At 38.5% G+C, this 13,964-nt stretch overlaps 1 pseudogene; it reads left to right on the top strand.

Moving 5' to 3' along the window:
* The first annotated feature begins 879 nt into the window (after positions 1–879).
* On the top strand, positions 880–2,421 carry LOC135232123 (olfactory receptor 4C6-like; annotated as a pseudogene).
* The last annotated feature ends 11,543 nt before the right edge of the window (positions 2,422–13,964 follow it).

The following is a 13,964-nucleotide window of genomic DNA, read 5'->3' as shown; positions in this document are numbered from 1 at the left end:
TATAATTTGTTAATGGAAATGATTTTAGAACCAGAAAAATCTGGCTTCTGTGTTTACTAGTAATATGATGACCTTGATATCATTTTTTTTCACCCCAAGAGCTATAGCTGCTAGCCAAAAGTTCAGCAGTTCAAATCCACCAGACTCCTTGGAAACCCTATGGGGCAGTTCTACTGTGTCCTATAGAGTTGTTAAGAGTTGGAATCAATTTGATAGCAATGAGTTTTTGTTTTTGTTTTTAAACTTCAGTATCTTAACTCTAAAATGACAGAAATATCTCATAGGATATTCTTCTGCCTGAGACATAGTAAAGACTCATTGAATATTATAAATACATAATGATATTAATAATAACAATGACAACACTAGGCCAATTTGAAAAGGAAGAAATGTAGATGGGAGGAGCAGAGGATAGGCCTTAATAAGTAGAGATTCCTTGGGATATGGCCTCTCTGTCTTGTAGGCTTTCCAAGTAGCACATTCTAGGGGCTCAATAAATATGTGAAATAAATGAATGAAAATTCCCAAGTTCATGGATGTCTAGTGATTAAAGGTCAGCATCCTAGCTTGGGCCCCAAGAAGAGGCTAAGAGAAGAGCTTGTATATAGGTGGTTTATTCTGGGAAACAGGATGGAGGAACTTGGAAGAGTGAAAGAGGGAAGGAAAGCAAGTTAACCCAAGGTTGAGTTAAGCTGGTTACCATTTATCTTCTGGCTCCTATTTCCAAATGATCAAGTTTCCCTCTGGAATGTGAAATCCCTCATATTTCTAAGTGTGTGTTTGTGTGAGAATGATGTATCAGGGTCTCCAAAATATGTCAAGCAGCAAGTGCATGGACAGAATGCAACAGATATGACTGTGAGAGGAGGTAGTGTTAGATCAATTTGTAGAATCAAACTACTGTCAGGCTATAATTGTGAACAGCTGGTTGCGAGGGCAATGGTTGGAAAGATAAGTCAAGAGAGTGTGAGATGAGGCACAAAAAATGCCTAACACCTGGTGATTATCAATTAAAAATAATATTGCTGTCACATTGTGAGGTTTGCAAATGTGTATAAATTTTTGAATGAGAAATTGACTTGAGCTGTAAACTTTCACCTAAAGCAAAATAAAAAGAAATAATAATATTGCTTTTGCAAAGGACAAATGCTGTATGTCTTTTGACTAATATGAAACACCCAGAATAGGCAAATGCATAGAGATCAGAGTTTAACAGTAGCTACCAGGGGAAGGAGAGAGGATGAAAGGGGGAATCATTACTTAGGAAACATTCAGTTTCTGTTAATGGAATGGAATATTTGGCAACGAATATTGGTAATGGTTAAACAACACGATTGATGTAATTGCTATCAGTGAATTGTACATGTGAAAAATATTGAATTGACAAATGTTGCGTTTGTATTATTACATTTTTACAATAATTAAAAAAAATTGCTCTTGCAGATTTTCCAGCTCATAGTTGTGTACTTACATCAGCCGACAGTAAATGGAAAACCAAAATCAAAACAATGTAAATGAATTAATTCTTTTGGGTCTTACAAAGAACCCAGAGCTACGGAAAATATTCTCTGCTGTGCTTCTAATCATGTATGTGGCCACCGTACTGGGAAACTTACTCATTGCAGTAACTATGACTGCAAGTCAGAGTCTGAGGTCACCTATGTATTTTTTCCTTACTTCTTTGTCACTCATGGATGCCACCTATTCTTCTGTCATAGCTCCCAAGATGATTGTGGATTCCTTCTCTGAGAGTGCTACCATCTCCCTGAAAGGCTGCATGATCCAGCTCTTTGCAGAACATTTCTTTGGTGGGGTGTCAATCATCCTTCTCATTGTGATGGCCTATGATCGCTACGTGGCCATCTGTAAGCCCCTGCACTACATAACTATCATGAATTCTCAGGTGTGCTGCCTGCTGCTGGAGGGGCCTGGGTAGGTGGGTCCATGCATGCAACCATACAGCTTCTCTTCATGTACCAAATACCCTTCTGTGGTCCCAATGCCATTGATCACTTTATGTGTGATTTATTTCCATTGCTGACACTGGCCTGCATGGATACCTGCATGCTGGGCCTCTTGGTCATCCTCAACAGTGGGGTGATGTGTGTGACCATCTTCCTTATCCTTGTTGCCTCCTACGTGGTCATCCTCTGCTCCTTGAAGTCTTGCAGCTCTGAAGGGCGGCGCAAAGCCCTCTCCCCCTGTGGCTTCCACCTCACAGTGATTGTCTTGTTCTTTGTGCCATGCATTTTCTTGTATGTAAGACCTGTGGCCACTGATCCCATAGACAAAGCAATGGCTGTGTCCTTTACCATTGTTGCACCCATGTTAAATCCCTTGATCTACACCCTGAGGAATGCAGAGGTGAAAAATGCCATGAAGAAACTCTGGAAGAGGCAACAAATCCTGGATTGTCACTAGCTTCCCTGCCAAGCACAAATTTTTCCCTTAGGTACAGTGAGGTCTCATGCTCCGCATTCAATCAAATCTCTTGCATGTATAATACTAAGTGGCATCTTTTAAGCATACAAATCTGCTCAAGACACTGCAGTACTCTGCCTAACCACATTGCTGCCTACCTCTCTGGTACCTTTTGTGCTTCATCATTTTCACAAGGCTCTAGCCCCCTTTGTCTTTCTTTTCTTCTTTTTTTTTTTTAAACTGATTTTTGGAGAATCCGAGCTTTTCTCAGTTCATGACTTTTGTTCTCACACTTCTGTCTGATGGCATCTCCTTCTCCAGATGCTTCAGTTGGCTAAATCCTATATATATAGATATATATATATAAATTTCATTTTCAGATGACCACCCACCTCCTCAAGAAGTCTTGTCTCTAGTAATTTCTTTCAGTTATTCTCTCGCTTTCCATCCCATTTATATCCTTACGATAAATAAGGAAAAACTGTACTTACTTAATAAGTAAGTGTGTTTTTATTTTCTCTGTTTTCTCCACAAAATTGTAATTGTTAGGACAGGGATGGTGTTTATTCATTCATGTTGCAAACCTAGTGGTGCATACACTTCCAGTCAGCTAACTAGTTGCCATGGAGTTGATTCTGACTCATGACAGCCCTATGTGTGTCGGAGTAGAACTGAGATCTGTAGGGCTTTCAAGGGCTGATTTTTTTTCAGAAGTTGATTGCCAGGTCTTTTTTTTCTGAGGCATCTCTGGGTGGACTTAAAACTTCAAACTTTTCATTAACAGCAGAGAGCATTAACCGTTTGTACCACTAAGGGACTCCTCTAGTCAACTAGCAGATGCGTAATAAATATTATCCAATAAATGTCAGTCTAAAAGAGACTTAGTTGTTGATTTTTAATCTTTTTAAATCCTATGGTTGGGAAAAATTGGGAAAGATAAATACATATAAACACCTAAGGAGTTAGAATTCTCCTGGTTTTTGTGCTACAAAATGTCCTTTTTGAAGGCAAGCATAATCTCAGTTTAGTGGTGTGCTATTTAATATGGAGGCCACTCCAAAAAAAACAAACAAACTGATTGTTGTCGAGTTTATTCCAACTCATAGCAACCCGACAGGAGAGAGTAGAGCTGCCCCATATGGTTAATTCTCCACTGCCTTTTGTTATCATTTATGGAAACAGACTAAGAGCCACTCATGCAGGAGTCAAGAGATTTTAGAATCTAGTGTCTTTGTCTGCTGCTATTCATAAGGTTTTCACCAGCTAATTCTTTTCAGAAGTAGACTGCCAGTCCTTCTTCTTAGTCTGTCTTAGTCTGGAAGTTCAACTGAAACCTGTCCTCCATGGGTGGCCCTGCTGGTATCTGAATACTGGTGGCATAGCTTCCAGCATCACAGCAACACGCAAGCCCCCACAGTATGACAAACTGACAGACATGTGGTAAATCTGCTGCAAAGGACCTCTTTAAAGTGTTGAAGAGCAAAGATGTCACCTTGAAGACCAAGGTGCGCCTGACCTAATTCATGGTATTTTCAATCACATCATATGCATGTGAAACCTGGACAGTGAATAAGGAAGACCGAAGAAGAGTTGACACCTTTGAATTGTGGTGTTGGCGGAGAATATTGAATATACCATGCACTGCCAAAAGAACGAACAAATCTGTCTTAGAAGAAGTACAGCCAGAATGCTCCTTAGAAGCAAGGATGGAGAGACTGCGTCTTACATACTTTGGACATATTGTCAGGAGGGATCAGTCCCTGGAGAAGGACATCATGCTTGGCAGAGTACAGGGTCAGTGGAAAAGAGGAAGACCCTTAACGAGGTAGATCGACACAGTGGCTGCAACGATGAGCTCAAGCATAACAACGATTGTGAGGATGGCTCAGGACCGGTTGGTGTTTCTTTTCTGTTGTGCATAGGGTCACTATGAGTCAGAACCGATTTGACGGCACCTAACAACAACAAACAACAACGACAGTGACTGTGTCATGAAATTATACATTCTTTATTGGACAAGAAAGAAGTCCTGGTGGCACATTGCTTAAGTACTCACCTGCTAACTGAAAGGTTGATGGTTCAAATCCACCAGCTGCTCTGGGGAAGAAAGATGTGCAATCTGCTTCTATAAAGATTACAGCCTAGCAAATCTTATGGGACAGTTCTACTGTAAGCTTGCTGTCAGTCAGAATCAACTTGACAGCAACAGATATGGAACAAGAGAAATGATATTGACCTATTTTATTTTTAACTATGGGAGAATGATTCCTGCTGTTACCTTCTAAATGTGGGTTTCTAAATACAAAGGGTGTTAATTTTCTCCCTGATCCTGTTATGGAAAAGCTGTCACCACAGAGACACAGTTTCTTTTCTAAAGTCCTCCCCGGACTCGGTCTATGGGAAGTCAAAGGTCATAGCAGGATTTTATATTGCTATCATTTTCTTATTAAGACAAATACATGTGATATATATGATGACAATAATTGTAATGATCAGTTATAGTATTTAAAACAAAGCACAGCATTTAAATCAATATTTTTATTTTTAAGTACAAAATTTATATGTACCATAGTTATCTAGCTATAACAACCGCCAACAATTTTCCTTAACCACCAGGTTTATTCATTATTGAGGTATAATTGCTGAGTTTGTGCTGGGTATACGGTGGTCTATATGACAATCAGCTTTGCTTTCCTCTTGGAGCTTATATTCCAACAGAGGAGACAAAAATATATGTAAGATGATAATAAAGTCATATAGTGATAGCAGACTCTTAGTAAATTATAATAGAGTGGTATACGTGATGGGCATTCTATTTAGGTAGACACAGGTCTTTTTTGAGAGGTGGCTTCTAAATTAGGGTCTGAATGATGAGACAGAAGGAGCACAAAACAAATCAATGGGAAAAGAATCCCAGGCAAAAAAAAAGCTTATGCAGAAATCCTAACGCAGCAACTAGCCTGAAGTTAAGATCTGGGTAATTGGTACACAGAGGGGAAGGGGGAATTTGGTACAGGATGAGATATGGGAACTAGGCAGGGCCTTGATAAGCAGGATCCTATTATTTTTTAACCGTTAAGTCCAAAAAGAACACGGACGTCAGCATGACTCTATTGGAATAACAACTAAAAACGAAATCTTTCGTGGGTTTTTTGATGACTCTAGAAACTTAGTACTGCGACCTTTGCACATAGCTTCCATTTAACTTTTGTTATACCTGTAGTAGAATATAACATTTGCTGCCTGCTTACAATATTTTAGAATTAAATACCTGGATTCATTTTATATTTGTTCACCTTGCTCCATGTTGATGAAGGAGAAAAAGTATGTGACAGCATAATAAGTCTTCCTGTGTAAGAACCTTATGATGATCATTTTCTTATTTCATTTATAGAATGTAATTACTGGAGGGACCAAAATGAGATTCCTCACCTTAAATATTTTTGATCTGTTGGGGAATTTTCCTAGTGTTAAAAGTAGGCTCAGATAGATAAACTAAATGTGTTACATACATAAGGCAGAGTATTACTCACCATAAAAAGAAAAAGTCCTGATACATGGATGAAGCTGGAAAACATTCTGCTGATTGCAATAAGTGAGTTACAAAAGGAACAAATATTATGTGATCCCACTTATATGAAATATTTACAAAATAGGCAAGTGTATAAAGTTTATTAGTTTTACCAGGAGCAGAAAGGAGGAGAAAATGAGAAGTCATTGCTTAGGCGGCACTGAGTTTCTGTTAAGGATGATGAAAATATTTAGAAATGGATAATAGTGATTGTTGTACAACACAAATATCACTGAACTGTAAGTGTAAAAATTGTTGACATGGCAAATGTTTTGTTATAAATATACTTTTAACAATTAAAAAAAAAAGAAAGAAAAAACAACTAAAGTAGGTGGAAAGCCAAATTTGGCCTTTAGGGTATAGTTTGCGAATCTCTGGTCTAAGGCAATCATGGTGAGGCAGAGGTCTTATTGACTTAATTATCTGCTGCAGCTATAACAGAAATACCACAAGTGAACGGCTTTGACAAAGAGAAATTTATTTTGTCACAGTTTAGGATGATAGAACTCTGAATTCAAGGTGCTGGCTATGGGGGAAGGCTTTCTCTCCTGGCTCTAGAGGGAGGTCTTTTTGACTTTCAGCTTCTATTCCTTGGACATCTCGTGTGGCATGGCTTTTATCTTCCTCCAACTCTATTTGCTTTGTTGCTTGCTCAATCTGTTCTTTTATATCTCAGAAGAAATTGATTTAAGACACACCCTGCGCTAATGCAAACTCTGATGGCGTAGTGGTTCAGAGCTACGACTGCTGACCAAAAGGTTGACAGTTTGAATCCACTGAGCACTCCTTGAAAACTCTATGGAGCAGTTCTACTCTGTCGTGTAGGGTCGCTACAGTCAGAATCCTCTGGAGGGCAACAGGTTAATCCGGGTTAGCAAACGCTGATACAGCCTCAGTAACACAACAAAGAAAACCCATTCTCAAATTGGATTATAATCACAGGCATTGGGGTTAGGATTTATAACACTTATTTCTGGGGACACAATTCAGTCCATAACACCTGTTCTTCTCTTCACTTTTAGTAATAGAACTCCCATTTATAGTACTAGCTAGACACATAACTAAGGAGACCTGGTGGCACCATGGTTAAATGCTTGGCTATGAAGCAAAGCTGCTCCAAAGGAGAAAAATATGGCAGTTGGCTTCCATAAAGACCACAACCCTGGAAACCGAAGGGGGCGTTCTACCCTGTCCTATAGGGTTGATGTATGTCAGAATCAACTGGATGGCAACAGATTTTGTTTTGTTTTCTCCTTTTTTTTTTTTTTTAAGACATACTACTGCCTAGTTAAAAGACTACAATTCCCAACATCTCACGTATCTAGGTGTGGCCACATGACTAAGTTCTGGCCAATGAAATGTAAATGAAAGTCATAATATAAATGGTAATTCTGTGAATGTGGAATTTTGGTGGAAATTCAAGCAGCGATGGTGGACCATGAGGATGTGTGTTAAGGTTAGCAGAAAAGCAAAACAGAAGGAGCCTGTAAGCCTGATGTTGCGGAGCTGCCATACCAGCCCCACACAACTTGCCCCAAGCTTCCTTTATGTAAGAGGAAAATTCATTTCTGTCTCGTTTAAGTCACTGTTTAAAAAAAAAATAAGTACGCTCAGAATCTACATCTTGTATTACATGAGTTGTTCTGACCATTCATGTAATATTACCTATCGATTAGATCTCACAATTTTTTTATCTGTTCTATGCATCCTCCAAGTTGTTGTTGTTGTTGTTAGGTGCCCTCGTGTCAGTTCCAACTCATAGCAACCCTATGCACAACAGAACGAAACACTGCCCGGTCCTGCGCCATCCTCAAAATCCTTATGCTTGAGTCCATTGTTGCAGCCACTGTCAATCCATCTGGTTGAAGGTCTTCTCTTTTTCACTGATCCTCTACTTTACTAAGCCTGGTGTCCTTCTCCAGGGACTGCTCCCTCCTAATAATATGTCCAAAGTATGTGAGACATAGTCTTACCATACTTGCTTATGAGGCTGCTACTTCCACGGGTGTTGATTGTGGATCCGAGTACAACGAAATCCTTGACTTGAATCTTTTCTCCAATTATCATGATGTTGCTTATTGGTTCAGTTATAAGGATTTTTGTTTTCTTTATGAAGAAGCACAATTCATACCGAAGGTTGTGGTCTTTGATATTCATCAGTAAGTGCTTCAAGTCTCCTTCATGCTAGCAAGCAAGGATGTGTCATCTGCAAATTGTGGGTTGTTAATGAGTCTTCATCAATCCTGATGCCTCATTCTTCTTCATATAGTCCAGCTTCTTGTTTCATTTGCTCAGCATACAGATTGAATAAGAATGGTGAAAAGATGCAACACTGATGCACACCTTTCCTGCCTTTAAAACAAGCAATATCCCCTTGTTCTATTCAAAGGACTGCCTCTTGATCTATGTACAGGTTCCTCATCAGCACAATTAAGTGTTCTGGAATTTTCATTCCTCGAGATGTTATCCATAATTTGGTATGATCCACACAGTCAAATTCCTTTGCATAGTCAATAAAACCCAGGTAAATATCTTTCTGATATTCTCTGCTTTCAGCCAAGATCCATCTGACATCAGCAATAATGTGCCTGGTTCCATGTTCTCTTCTGAATCCTGCTTGAATATCTGGCTGTTCTGTGTCAATGTACTGCTGCAGCCACTTTTGAATGGTCTCCAGCAAAATTTTACTTGTGTGTGATGTTAATGATATTGTTCAGTAAGTTCCCCATTCAGTTGGAGCAGCTTTCTTTGGAATAGGCATAAATGTGAATGTATTCTAGTCACTTGGCCAGATAACTAACTGTCTTCCAGATTTCTTGGCGTAGGTGAATGAGCACTTCCAGCACTGCATCCATTTGTTGAAACAGCTCAATTGGTATTCCCTCAATTCCTGGACCCTTGATTTTACCAATGCCTTCAATGCAGCTTGGACCACTTCCTCTAGTACTATCTATTCCTGATCATATGCTACCTCCTGAAACAGTTGAACAGAGACCAGTTCTTTTTGGTAGAGTGACTGTGTATTCTATCCATCTTCATTTGATGCTTCCTGCACTGCTTACTATTTTCCCTGTAGAATCCTTCAATATTGCAACTCAAGGCTTGAAGTTTTTCTTCAGTCCTTTCAGCTTGAGAAATGCTGAGCATATTCTTCCTTTTTGGCTTTCTATGTCCAGCTCTTTGCACATGTCATTATAATTCTTTACTTTGTCTTCTATAATCATCCTTTGAAGTCTTCTGTTCAGCTCTTTTACTTCATCATTTCTTCCTTTCCCTTTAGCTACTCAACATTCAAGAGCAACTTTTGGACTTCCTTCTGACATCCATTTTGGTCTTTTATTTCTTTTCTGTCTTTTTAATGACTTTTTGCTTTCTTTAGGTATGATGTCCTTGATGTCATTCCACAACTGGTCTGATATTCATTCATTAGTGTTCAGTGAGTCAAATCTGTTCTTGAGATGATCTCTAAATTCAGGTGGGGTATACTTAAGGTTGTACTTTGGCTCCTGTGGACTTGTTCTAATTTTCTTCAGCTTCAACTTGAAATTGCATACCAGCAATTGATTGTCTGTTCCACAGTCGCCCCCTGGACTTCTTCTGACTGATGATATTGAGCTTTTCCATTACCTCTTTCCACACATGTAGTCGATTTTATTCCTGTGTATTGCACTGGTGAGATCCAAGTGTATAGTTACTGTTTATATTGTTGAAAAAAAGGTATTTACAACAAATAAGTCATTTGTCTTAAAAATTCTATCACACTATCCTGGACATCATTTCTATCACCAGGGCCATATTTTCCAACTACCAATCCTTCTTTGTTCCCAGCTTTCACATTCCAATCACCAGTATTTATCAATGCATGTTTGATCAATTTCAGCCTGCAGAAGATGGTAAAAAATCTTTAACTTCTTCATCTTTGACCTTAGTGGTTTGTGGGTAAATTTGAAGAACAGTCGTACTAACTGGTCTGGTAGGTATATGGATATTATCCTATCACTGAGAGCGTTATAGTTCAGAACAGATCTTGAAATGTTCTTTTTGATAGTAAATGCAACACCATTCTTCTTCCACTTGTCATTCCCAGCATGGTAGACCATATGATTGTCCAATTCAAAATATAGCCAATACTAGTCCATTTTAGCTCACTAATGCCTAGAATATCAATGTTTTTGTTTTCCATTTAATTTTTGACAATTTCTAATTTTCCTAGATCCATGCTTTGTACATTCCATGTTTGGATTATTAATGGATGTCTGCAGCTGTTTCTTCCCATTCTGAGTCATGCCACATCATCAGATGAAGGTTTAGAAGGCTTGACTCCATCATTAAGGTTGACTCTGCTTTGAGGAGGCAGCTCTTCCCCAGTTGTATTTTGAGTGATTTCCAAACTGAGGGACTCATCTTCAGGCACTATATTAGACAATGTTCTGCTGCTATTCTTCTTCCTAGTTTGTCTTAGCCTCGAAGCTCAGCTGGAACCTGTCCACCATGCTTGACCCTGCTGGTATTTGAATACTGGTGGCATAACCTCCAGCATCATAGCAACATGGAGGCCTCCACAATACTACAGACTCACAGGGGAAGAAGGATTAGGGGCAGTTATGTTAATAAGATAGGACTCAATCCAAAAGTTTAGATTGTATCTTTAGTGAATCTCTTTTGAGATATAAGAGTGGGAATAAAGCAGAGAGGAAGAGGACCTCACACCACCAAGAATGAAGAATGAGGATTGGAGCATGTCCTTTGGACCTGGGGTTCCTGTGCTAAGAAACTGTTAGAAGCTGTTAGACCAGGAGGAGATTGATGCCAAGGGTCTTCCCCCAGAACAGGCAGAGAGAGAAAGCCTTACCCTGGAGCTGGTGCCCTGATTTCAGATTTCTTGTCTTCTAGACTGTGAGTTACAGAATTTCTGTTTACTAAAGCCATCCACTTGTGGTATTTCTGTAACAACAGCATTAGATAACTAAGACAGCAGCTAAATGCTTAACTATTGTGCCACCAGGATTCCTATAGGGATTTGGGTTTCCTAATCTTAGCTTGTAAAATACATGGTTATATCTATATTAAAATTTGAAAAATTCACCGCTACTCATGATAAAAATGTTTAATAAAGTGGAAATAGAAAGAAACTTTAATTTGGAAAAAGATATCCACCTAAAAAACTACCAGAAAAATCCATCTTAATTGGAAACATTAGATGAATATTCTATTTCACTGAGATAATTTAAGCCATCAAAAGAAAACTTCCAGACTCGCACAACTGTATCTATCAGTCTACGAGCATCCATTCACTTATATCCTGCCTTTTAACTGCTACTGTAAATGAAGTATCTGGGACCCTTGCCAAAGACAACCGGTCTTTCTATACTTTTACACGTGACTTTATCTCCTCACTGCTTACACAGGACTTTTGTCTAAGAATCTCCTTTGTCTATTATTTCATCCATATTTCCCCCCCTACTGGATCAGTTACATCATGAAAGAAGCAATCTGTTACTGCTCTCATTGATAAAAAATATTTTTTTGACTCCTCATGGATAGATGTTGTGCCTTATTCCAGAACTCAGCTCTTGCATTTTGCAGGAACATAGGCGTTTCCACCCCAGCATACACATTGCTATATTCCTGAACATAAAGGGAAGTGAAAGCATCTTCACACAGAATCTCAGGAAGAGATTTAAAAAAAAAATTCCCAATTCATTTGGGACATAGAAATTTGCCAGTGCTTAAGTACTTCAAACCACGTAAAAGTGTCTTGGATAATCATGCTGACTGAAACGTTTCAAACCCCCGGGAGGCAACTGAGAGGCAGTTCTACAGGTTCCTGTCCTCTCAGGGAAACCTCTTTAAATTCCAGTTGGAAATAAAGGAGGAGACCTTTGCTTCTCTGCGTTTTGTTCCATGACACCAAATTGGAAACAGCACTTGAGAAGCAGTGGGGAACATTCTGTGCCTTGCGTGCCTGTGAGACTTTCTCTCTCTCTTAGATGTAGAAATAAGACTTGGAAATGGCATTCCCATTTTATCCAGCTGCTGAATGGACTTTTCTCAGTTAAAGAATAGGAGATTGCCATCACCAGAATTTTCAGAAAGGAACATGATATATGGTGAGATTTATAAAGCAAATTTTTGCATTTTCAGAATTATTTAATCATTAATATAAATTAGGATCAATTAATGTACAGACAACTTGATTTTCTTTGTATAAAGAAGCTGCCTGAAGTAGAAATGGACTCATGTGGGTTTGAGAGCTACTAAAGGATTACAAAGGTCATTCAAATGTTCTATGCATTAAAAAATTGGCATACCAACACTGTGACCAAATAAAATAATTTCCATTTTTAAATTAATAAAAGAACAAGGGAAAGAGCTTATCAGTAAAAGTAATTGTCAGCCCTGTTCATGATAAAGGGGGAATTAAGTGTAAGTAAAAATGTTGACAGTTCTCTTCTGTGTCAGTGGTCTGGGGCTTGATCTCCTGTTGAATGTATTTATGTGTATTGTGTTACCTGATTCTATAAATAGGCATACTTATTAGCTCACTTTTCAGAAGTGGAAAACAAGGATTTGAAGTAACTTGTTCCATGAAGCATAACTAAATAGAAGAGCTTGGATTTGAATCCAAGCCTGTATGAGTCTGAAGTTGATGCCCTTACTTATTTCACTTCATTGTCTCTCTTACTTTTGTCCTATGCTAAACTGACCACTGTTGAATCCTGTATCTGTTGTAGAGTGATAACTTTCACTAAAGCCTTCTGCAACAGAGTTTTTTATTGTGATATCAGAAAACAAAAGACGGAAATTGGGTGTAAGCACTCAGGCTACAAACAAACCAAAATCCAAAGAAGGATAATCAATAAGTGCTTTTTATACAATTTTGACAGGTGCTGATTCATCAAGAGTCAGGGTGTTTCAACTGGCTCTTTACAATCCTTGGAACAATTACCTATGAGTAAATGACTTACAGACTATCATGGGTTAATGGAAAGACAAAGAACTAAGATCATGATTGGGAGGCATTTTCTTGTTTCTCTTTTCTAACAATTTGGTCTGTTGGCTCAGGGGTCCTGGCTCTGTCATGTAGTAATTGCTTTCTGTGGTGTGGGCTACCTGTGATATAGGGCAGATCTCCAACAAGCTTCCTGGGGTAAATTGTTACTTACTTTTGGTAAGCACTTCCTCAGTCCATTGAACAAGTTAGAGCACTCAGCCCTACCCCTTTGATACAATTTCTTAGTGTTTAAAGCCCTATGGATCCTGAGAAACAAATTGGCCTGTTGTGGTTATGGCCTTCTGCGGTTAGGTTAACCCTTTATTCTACTGATAATCTTTATATTTTAATATATGGTTGTTGACAGACCCAATGACCCTTTTGGGGTTGTTTTATGCTTTGTTTTCTGGGTAACCGCTTACAGCTAGATATGGAGCTATCTGTGCTGGCACAATTTAGGATTGCCTAGGTCCCTGAGAACATAAGGAAAATGGCTGTTTAAAAGCAAACAGATGACATTAACCTGTAAAATTGTATATTCATTAGTTTTATTTGTCAATTCTAAGTGGCATTCAACAAAATCAGTTTACTGATATAAACCCCACAAGTATTTTATTCATCTCTTTAGCAAACATGTAATTCCGTAAATGATTTGAGTGATAAATTTCTGTTATAGGTATAAAGGAGGACACACTCATCCTTCAAAGCTGTGTCTACCTATGGAAAATGAAGTCAGAAGTTGAAGTAATTATCTGGTTGAGTCATGGAAATGCTTTCTATGGGGAAAGCAGCTGGTTTACTGAGTGAGATAATAATAACCACAATCTGCAACACTTCTTTGCCATAAGCAAAGCTTTCACATTTTCAGAATTAGCCCTCATCGTAGTTATGAGATGCTTAGGTAAGCAATGCATGAACTATTTTACAATAATGTTATATAATTGTGAAAAAAATAAACCGTGAGGACTTGCACTTGAT

The sequence above is a fragment of the Loxodonta africana genome, chromosome 7, assembly GCF_030014295.1.
Source record: "Loxodonta africana isolate mLoxAfr1 chromosome 7, mLoxAfr1.hap2, whole genome shotgun sequence".
Taxonomy (NCBI): domain Eukaryota; kingdom Metazoa; phylum Chordata; class Mammalia; order Proboscidea; family Elephantidae; genus Loxodonta; species Loxodonta africana.
Note: the sequence above shows the minus strand (reverse complement) of the source record. Positions and strands in the feature narration are given on the sequence as shown.